A 9,952-nucleotide genomic window follows, 5' to 3' on the forward strand; every position below is an offset into this window, starting at 1 on the left:
ACATACTCACACTCACATACACACACTCACACTCACTCACATACTCACACACACTCATACACATACATAACTCACATACAAACACTCACACACTCATACACACTCACATACACACTCACGCTCACACACACTCACACAACTCACATACACACACTCATACACACTCACATACACACTCATGCTCACACACACTCACAAATATACACACTCATACACACTCATATACATACTCACACACTCATACACACTCACACACATGCTCATGCACACTCACACACACACACACACACATCCCTGCGTGGTGTAGCCCTAACACAGAAGCTCGAGTCCTCTCACATGCTTAGTCGGCCATTCATAGAACCCCCTCCCTCCCCCCATGTGCCGTCTGGGCTGGTCTCCTAGCTGTCCCTCGAGCTTCCCAAGTTGCCCCCCACCCCGTGCCTGCAGTGCTCTCCTTCTCCTCTGCTTCCCTCAGGGTTCAGCTCAGATGCTCCCTTCCATAGGACACCATCCCTATTCCTCCGGCTCATCTGTGCTCTCTTCTTCAAATGATCTTGGAGCTACTAATCTCTGGCAATAGCTCTACCCTGCCCCTATCCCTGGAAGACTGTAAGCTCCTTGAGGGCAGGGACAATATTTCATTTTTGCTCCTATACTCCCAACTCATTGCTCTAAATTCAATCTTCTCCAAGTTCCTAATTATAAAAAGGGGGAAAACTGAGGTTCAGAGAACAAAAATTATTCTGCTAAAGTCACAGCTGATTTAAGTCTGGAGTCCATACCTATTGATTCTTAGCCCAGGATCCTTTCCTCTGGACCACACTTTCTCTACAATGTGCTTTGGGAAAGGTTTTCTGAAATAAACAAATAGATAAATGGAAGGAAGGGGGAGAGAGACACAGAGACAAAGAGAGAAAGAAAGGGAGGGAAGGAAAGAGAAAGGAAGGGAAAGAGAAAGAAGGGAGGGAGAAAGGAAGGAGTATCAGAAAGAAGGAATAAAAGGAGGGAGGGAAGGGAGGAAAGAAAGATAGAAGGGAGAGAGAAGGAAGGAAAGAGGAAGGGAAGGAAAGAGAGAGGGAAAGAAGGGAAGGAAGGAAGAAAAGAAGGAAGGAAGAACGAAGGAAGGGAGGGAGGGAGAGAAGGAGGGAGAAAGAAAGTTTGGACTATTCATGGGGCAGATTAGAGTTAACTGGAAAGTCTGTTAAAGCTGAATGGGTCAATCCTGAGAGATGCCAGATGCTCCCAGCATTCCTGGGCATACATTTCCTGTGACATAGTTGACTGATGGTCACATTGGAAGTCCTGTCTGGCTCCCAGAGGGACTCTAGTTAGATATCCCTGCTTTCTCCCCAGAAGGAAGCACCCTAGAATTCAGACCTTGGGGCAAAAGATGATGTGAAACGGTTGTTGCTTTTAGCCAGGAGCAGAAATAATGCTGTTATCATCTTGGCAGGAATCAGATCTAGAGGTCACTGGAGCCTGGGCCTGCCAGCCGCAGTCTGGGGGGTGATGACAGATGTCAGGGGGCTGTCGCTTTGGCTAAAATCTCACCCTCCTCCAGACCTCCCTGTAAGATAAAAGCGCTGCCTGGGATAGCTGTGGGATATTGCTCCTCACAGGCCAGAGCTCGGGGACATAGGTACTCCAGAACCAGGATGGGCTTCCTTGTTTTGTCCTGGAATGAGTTGCAGGCTGGGTATCAGCAAGTCCAGGTTCTGGGAGACTCCAGGCAAGCCACCAGATCCTTATAGACACCCCGGCTTCCTTCCTCCAGGGCTCTGCAGTTTAGTAAAATGCTTTCCATCCCCCAACAACCAGGGGTGGAGAGGATGAAAATAAGCTGATCTCTTCTTCATCAATGAGGGTGGCAGGCACGAGGAGAAAAGAAATGATCTGGCTAGGGTCACACAGGTAGAAACTTTTCAGGCCCAGGCCTCTGAATTGGAAGCACCAATGTGCCAGAGAAAAGCCCTTGTCCTGGCCTCCAGCAGCTTGGGTTCAGTACTCCCCTCAGATGCTTTCTAGCTGGGCAGACCCTGTCTGCAAACCTTAAAATGGGAATGATCAAGATTGAGTGCTTGTCTCCAGTAATTTAGCTAGAAAAGGAGAGAGCCGGGCTAGGAGCCCAGAGGCTGCACTGCCCCTCTCCCAAACATCCCAAACAGAGCCCTGCGGAGCTGGGATTTGAAGTCAGGTGGCCCGGATTCAAATCCTGGCGCTCTTCTTTACTATGTGTGTGACCCTAGGCAAGTCATTTCATTCTCTTTGGCCTCTGTTTTCTTGTCTGTAAAATGTGGAAGGACTGGATGATATCAGAGGTGCTTTCCAGCTGTGACCCCAGCTTCCCTCAGGTGCCTGACATTCCACTGTTAGGGGTTCCTTCCTTTGGAGGGGGCACCAGGAAGGGGGAGGCACCAGCCCACACTCAGCCAACTTCCCTCATCTCACCAGTAGAGTATCTACTCCTTGAGAGCAGAGCCTGTTCTTGCCTCATCTTTGTACCCCCATGGCCTAGCCAAGGGCCTGGCAAATAGAAGTTGACAAGTAAATACTTGATAAATGAAGGAAGGAAGGAAGTTGATGCAGCACTCAGACCCTCAGTTTCCCCAGCTAGTCAATGGATCCAAGGCCTCCTTTCTCTCTCCCCTGCCCCCCCCCAGTCCCCATCCCAAAAGGTTATCTATAAATAAGGGCCTGGTTCCAGAGGCCTGAGTCCTAGGATGGCAGGAGATAGCAGAGTGAAAGGCAAGATCCCAGAGTGAGAACATAGCGCATTCTCTTCCCCTCATCCCCGCATACTCCCACCTCTTCCCCCCCCCCCCGTCCTCCCTGGGACTATCTCTTTCTGGGTCTCCTTTCATTCTCTGCCCACACACCCAAGGCCCACAAAAGCTCAGAGTCAGCCACTGGGCTCAGGGAAGGAGCAGTGACGTTGGATTGAATTAGTCACGGCCCCCCCACAAACTCTCCCTTCACAGAATGAGACTCTCTCAGGAGAGCTTAGCACAGCCCAGGTCTCTCCCACATTATCTATGAGCCTATGACCCTCTGTGGGAACTGAGATTGCAGCCCACAAGGAAAAATATTTATGCTGTGGGAGAAGGCAGCATCTCAGAGCTTACCTCCAACTCTTGTGAACAGAAATGGACGCTGGCAATCCGAGGTAGTGAGGTTCCTGTCACTGAAGGTGCTAAAGCAGAGACTGTCTGAACTCCGGCAGAAGCTGGACTAGAAGAGTTTGGGTCTCTCCTGGTTCTGAGAACCTGTGATTTACCAAACCCACCATCCTCCGGCTACCTGACAGATGGAAGCTGACATCTGGGCCTGGAGTCAGGAAGACCTGAGCAACAAATGTAGCCTCAGATACTTAATAGCTGTGTGACCCTGGGCAAGTCATGTAGCCTCGATTTGCCTCAGATTGGAGGGGCCTCATGGGGCATCAGATCCAACCCACAGCTGAACAAGAATCCTCTCCACATTCCCTATCTGACAAGTGGTCCCTAGTGTCATTATTCCCAATAGTTTTTACATATGGGGAAACTAAGGCACAGAAAAGTCACATGACTTGCCCAGATCACACGATTAATTGTCTAAGGCTGGATTTAAACTCAGGTCCTTTTGACTCCTGAGCCAGTGCTCCATCCACCACACCATCTACCTTCTGAGTCTAAGCCTTATGCCATCTCCCTATGACAGCTCACCAACACATACAGATGACCACCATGTGCCTGAATCTTCCCTTCTTCAGGCTAAATAACCCCAGTTCCTTTGCCCAGGCCCCAGCTTCACACCTTCCCTTCACCATCATGGCCCCCAGCCTCTGGATACTCTCCAATATAGCATGCCCTTCCTAGAAGGCAGTGCGCCTAGAACTGAACCCAGCCCTGGAGAAGTAGAGGACAGGATGGTCATTCCTTTATCTCCCAAGATCGCACTGGCTTTCCCAGCTAGCATTTTATAAGGTTGACTTGTGTGAAATTTGCAGGGCACTCAGACCCTCAGATTGTTTTCCACTCTGCTTTTCCCATCTTGTATTCAGGTACTTGGTATCTGGATTCCAGGCATGTGAGCCTTGGTGGTTCTCTCTGTCGAATGCCACCTTCTCTGACTCTATGTGGTCACGTAGTCTAGGACTCTGTGAAGCATTTGCCCAGGGTTATGATGAGCACAAGAATTATGAGTGCCCACCACAGCCCCTCTTACCACTCACATGCCTATTCCAGGAAGCCCTCTGGCACCTGCAGCATGCCGAGGCTGGCTGTGAAGACAAAATTGACTCATCATGATGGAAACGCTGAGAGGAGGGAGGAGGGAGAGTAGGCTGATGTAGTCAGGGCGGGCATCCTGGAGGAGGCAGAACTAGAAGGCTGGGGTGGGGTGGAGGAGTTGAACAGGTGGAGAGAATAAGGGAAAATGTCATCCCGGAATATGGGGGGGGGGGGGGAGATGCCAACATGACAGATTGAAGGGAAGGAGGCAGCAGGAAAAAATTGCCCAAAAAGCACCACGGTCAATGGAAAGACTGCTGGATACAAAGACAAAGGATATGGGTTCAGATCCTGGCTCTGCCACTATCAATGTGTCCTTGGGAAAGTCATTTAGTTTCTCTATCTGTAAAATGAGGTGATTGGACTAGAATGGCCTCTCACAACCTTTGCAGCTAAAAAGCAGGGGTTCTATGGTCCTGTGTTAAAGACTAGGCCATAATGTCAGGGCTGGAGAGAGACCTTAGAACAGGGGATGTCAGAGCTGGGAGGGGCCTGAGAACAGGGGATGTCAGAGGTGAGAGGGGTATGAGAACAAGGGATGTCAGAGGTGGAGAGCTTGGTAAACAGCAGGCATCTACTCAATGACTTTGGACTTGTTGACACTTTCCCCTTCCCCCATCCTGAACGTGCTCTTATCTTCTTTCTAGATAGAATGTAACCTCCTCGAGGGCAGGACTGTTTCATTTTTATCATTTTCTGTAATTCTGGGTACATAGCAAGTGTTCCATAATTTTAATAACGACAATTATGAACAGCGAGCATCACTGTAGCACTCGTAGGTTTGCAGATCATTTGACGTGTATTATCTCTTTTAACCCCTATAACAACCCCAGAAAGGAGGCACCATTATCTCTATCTCACACATGAGGAGACTGGAGGCTGAGAGACTTGCCCAGAGTCCCAGGTATTTGAGGAAGGATTCTGACTCAGCCTGACTCCAGGTCTGGGCTCTATCCTCTGCACCAGCCAGGCTCCTGAGCAGGGGATACAGGGGCAGAAAGCACCCAAATTGTCTAAGCAGAGAGCCAAGGCACAACCACAGATTACATGGATCTCAGGGAGAGGCCTTCGGGGTAGAAGAGAGGCCAAAGGCTGGACAGAGGAGAAGCCTTGGCCAGGGAGGATGCCCTTTCTCTGGCTCAGAGGGTGCTTCTAGTCCAAGCCAGAACCTGCCCCCTTTGGGAAGGGCCCAGGGTAGCTGAGCCTGTGCCTCAGTGGTCCCTGCAGATCCCTCTCAGTCCATCTCCAGGCAAGGAACAGCTTCCCTCATTGGCAGCTTGAACAGCTGGGAAACAGTTAAGCTCCATCCCACCTCCCCCAGGCCCCAAGAGCTGGGCCAGGGGCCAGGAAGGAATTTATATGTCGATTTTTCTCTGGTGCTTTTTTTTCTTTTCTGTTCATTAACCAGTGTGAAAGAAAATGAAATTGTATATTTAAGGGCAGTCTAGTGGTTGCGGAGGAACAGAGGGTCACCACAGGATCCTGGGGAGCCTGGCAGGGAATGTCAGGGGGCTGGGGAGAGGAGAGGGAACCACCCTTCCCTGCCAAGCCTGGAGGTGTGATTCTGCCTCATCTGGGGCCGCTGAGTAGTAGTTAGAACCCAGGGAAAATAAGACCAAAGCCAGAGGTATGAACCCCATGTGGATTTCAGAGCTGTTTCCTGGCCTCAAGCTGAGGCCAGCCTTGGACCCAGCCTGAGTCCTGACCCCATCACAGCCTGAAGGAGGAAGCAGACAGTGTTTATTCCTTTCCTTAGAGGATCCCATTTCTTAGTCCCCTTTCTACTGAACATCTAAGGAAACTGAGGCACAGAGAGGTTTAGAACTAAGGTCATATCACTCAATAATCAAGCATTTAAGCCTCTACAGGGCCCCAGGTCCTGCAGATACAAAGACAAAAGGGAAGGGTTCTTACCCTCAAGGAGTATATATTCTAGAGGGGGAAGGGAGAGAGAAGCCATCCCTCCAAAACCCCCAAGTCTGAGGAAGATCTCAGAGTCCTGGCACATTGAACTGATGGGTAGAAGGAGAGAGAAAGCAGGCTCTCCTCTTAAGATGTCCTGAGTGGGTGGGCCCACTGGGGAAGAATAGGTGGCAATGAGGAAACTCGAAGCCAGTCAAAGCACCTTGGGTTCTGGAAGACCTCAAAGCAAGATCCCAGGTGAGCAGGGACTGAAGCCAGACCAGGAGAAGCTAAGCCCAGCACTCTAGGGGAGGCAGACAGAAAACCAGTGATGTGGCCTACCCCCCATGCAGTCCCCATCAGCTAACTGGGGTCACCTGCTCATGGAAGGGCACTTTCCAGGGTCACCCTCACTCTAAAGTGCTCAGAGAAGACCCATGCTGTCACTGTCCTGATGATGTCACCATGGCCCTGATGATGTCATTGCCCATCCTGATGATGTCATCACCACCCACTGGCCTGGGCCCAGTTCATGCTCTCTGTAGCCTCAGTCTCCATGTCTGCCATCCTGGCGCACTCTAGGAGCTCTGGCAGTCAAAGTGGAGCTGGTTTTCCAATGGAGGAGAAGCTGGGGAGAGGGTTACCAGGCCCTGAGGCAGCTTCTGTGTGCTGCCCCAAGATGCCCTGGGGGCATGATCTGGGCCCTCACGTTCCTCCACAGGCTCCTGCAGCTCTGGCCCAGATGTCTCCTTCTCCACTTAACTGCCTTTCCCTGAAGGAGGAGGTGACTATGTGTGCAGCTGCTCAGAGGGAAGTGGCCTCTTCTTAGACTGGGGGACTCTGAGGTCCCTGGGCTCGAGCTGCTCTTCTCCTGCTCATAATAGCTCCCATGTGCATAGAAATGAGAATTATAGTGTCTGATGAGATTAAAGCCTTTGAACAGAGAACAGGGAATGTCAGAGTTGGGAGGGAGCTTAGAACAAAGAATGTCAGAGGGGGGAGGGAACTTAGAACAGACAAGGGCAGAGCTCAGAGGAACCTACACATTCTGCTTCCAGCTTTGCTGGGGGCAGAGGAAGAGAGAAATGCTCCATTTCTCTATTTCTCTATGTATCTCTGAGAGAAAGGCTGGAGCTCGGTAATTAGGAGGAAATCCTGCAGGTGCCATTAAAGCGTTTGGCACAGTGAAGTGGTTGAGGTTGAGTGGGGGAGGGAGAAAGTGAGGAAAACGAAGAAGGAACTCAAGGCTGGTCCTGATCCTGATCTGGGTTATAAAAGCAGTAAGGTCAAGGACAATGAAGGAGGGCTAAGCGGGTTACAAAGGCACATGGAGTGGACCCTGAAGGCATAGACTCAAGAAGAAGACAGTTAGCAAGGCAAGGCAAAGTACGGAAAAAAAGGCAAATGGAATAAATGGAGAATTACATTCATTGGTAGAGTGGGTTGGGGTTGGAACAAATTGACTATAAAAAGTTTTAACTTTTAAAAATTAATAATTGACTGAAAAGTTTTAACCAGGTGCATAGGATTGAGGTGTGCTTTTGTAGCCGTTCATTCATTCATTCACTCATTCATTCATTCATTCATTCACTCATTCATTCATTCATGTCGGACTCTTGGTGACCCATGGACCACAGCACACCAAGCTTTCTTTCTTCCACTATCTCTTGAAGTCTCTCCAAGCTCATATTTGTTACTTCCATGACACTGTCTGTCCATCTCATCCTCTGTCCTCTCATTCTCTTCCAGCCCCTTCTCCTTTTGCCTTCAGTCCTTCCCAACATCAGGGTCTTCTCCAATGAGTCCTGTCTTCTCCTTATGTGGCCAAGAATTTACATTTCACCTTTATTATTGGTCCTTTTCTTGAATAGTCTGAATTAATTTCATTAAGCATTGTCTAATTTGATCTCCTTGCTTTCCAAGAGTCTCTCAAAAGTCTTCTCCAGGGCCGCAATTCAAAATCATCAATGCAGCGCTCAGCTTTCCTTACAGACTAATGGAGTTTAGTCAAGATAACTCGCCAGTTATAACAAACACTTTTTCAGCAATCCAAAAGGCAACTGTACACATGAACACCACCATGTCCATATGTAGACATGTTATGGTCCATATGTAGACATGGTTATGGTCAATGCCATAACCAGACTGATTACATATTTTGCAGCCAGAGGTGGAGAAACTCTATACAGTCTGTTAGAACAAAGACCTGGAATTGATTGTGGTTTAGATCATGAGCTTCTTATTGTAAAATTCAGACTTAAATTGAAGAGGGTAGGGAAAATCATCAGATGTATAGGTATGATCTAAATAATATCCCTTATGAATATGAAATAAAGGTGAGGAATAGATTTAGGGGGTTAGATCTGGTAGACAGAGTGTCTAAAAAACTATGGACAGGGTTGAGGTATAAAAACCTATGGTTTCAAGAAACAAGGCTGAAAATTTCAGGGTTATAAAGAACAGGATATTTTGCAGGTCTTTGCAGTAGGGGTGTGGTGTCGGTTTCTTTGCCAGAATCCAGTGATTTTTTTTTCTGTATCCCAAATGTGGAATTAAAGAAACTCTCAAGTGAGAGATCATCCAGGGACCCATAGAAGAACAAAGATTTGAAAAGTGGTATTAGTTGGTGCTTCTCTGCTCAAGGGCACTGAGACAGTTGTTTGTCAGTCAATAGCAAGCATTTGTTGTGTCTACTACAGTCTGGCACTGTGCTGGATACTGAGGCTAGAAAGAAAGGTGAAAACAATACCTGCTCTCAGGGAACTCACATTCTAATGAGGATAATAACGTCTAAATAATTAGGTGCATACAACCTACGTACAGAGTATACGGAAGTGAACGGCTGCCCAAGGAGGTGGTGTCTGACAAGAGAATTTGGATTTCTGGATCGTATCTTACAACGTAAGGTTGACAAATTCCTGGCCAGATATGGAGTACTCCTAAAAAGTCTGATCAGAATGTTTTTATCAGGCATCTTGCAAATATGATCAAGAGGGCTTCAAACTAAAAAGGTTGAGGGAAAGAGAAGACTGCCTATATCTTCCCAAGTTAGTTACTATAGAAAATAGCCATAAAGAAGGAAGGAGAATAACTGGGATGGTCACAAATTTGTAGGAGATAAAATCCAAGAAAGGGACCATTCATAAAACTAAGCCTCAAGTGCTCCAAACCAATGCCCAGAATTTGGGGCAACACACAAGAAGAACTTGAAGCCTTAACACAAGGAGCCAAATTTGATCTCAGAGGAATCCCTGAGACTTGGGTGGGATGAGACTTATGGCTGGACAATGACTCTGCTTGGGTTTACCTTATTCGAAAGAAACAAGACAGGGATAGGAGAGGGGGGTGGGATGATAGCAATGTATATTGAGATGGTATGCTCATGTGAATAAGTCTAGGGACCAGAGGGGAACCAGAGCATGGCAGTATATTGGTAAAGGTCAAAGGATAGAAAAACCAACGATTGTAACATTGGAATATAATACAGACTGCCTGAACAAAAAGAAGAAATAGATAAGGCATCTGGGAAATAGATCACAAGTCTGTAATTGAGGTCTGATGTAATCGTGATGGGGCACTTTATTTATGTGGACAGCTATCTATTAGAGATTCTCTCTCCCTCTTCCTCCTCCTCCTTCTCTTTCTCCCTCTTTTCCACCTCCTCCTCCTCCTCCTCTTCTTCTTCCTCCTCCTCTTCCTCTTCCTCCTCCTCCTCCTTTTTCTTCTTCTTCTTCTTCTTCTTCTTCTTCTTCTTCTTCTTCTTCTTCTTCTTCTTCTTCTTC

General features: G+C 48.0%; 1 protein-coding gene across 1 annotated transcript in view; it reads left to right on the forward strand.

Annotated features, from left to right (window-relative positions):
• Positions 1-9,952, forward strand: part of LOC138164833 (metalloprotease TIKI2-like) — a 236,001-nt gene that overhangs the window by 214,453 nt on the left and 11,596 nt on the right. The window lies entirely within an intron of this gene.

The sequence above is a fragment of the Petaurus breviceps genome, unplaced genomic scaffold, assembly GCF_028583685.1.
Source record: "Petaurus breviceps papuanus isolate PSGF00001 unplaced genomic scaffold, PetGlider_PUasm1.0 207, whole genome shotgun sequence".
NCBI lineage: Eukaryota > Metazoa > Chordata > Mammalia > Diprotodontia > Petauridae > Petaurus > Petaurus breviceps.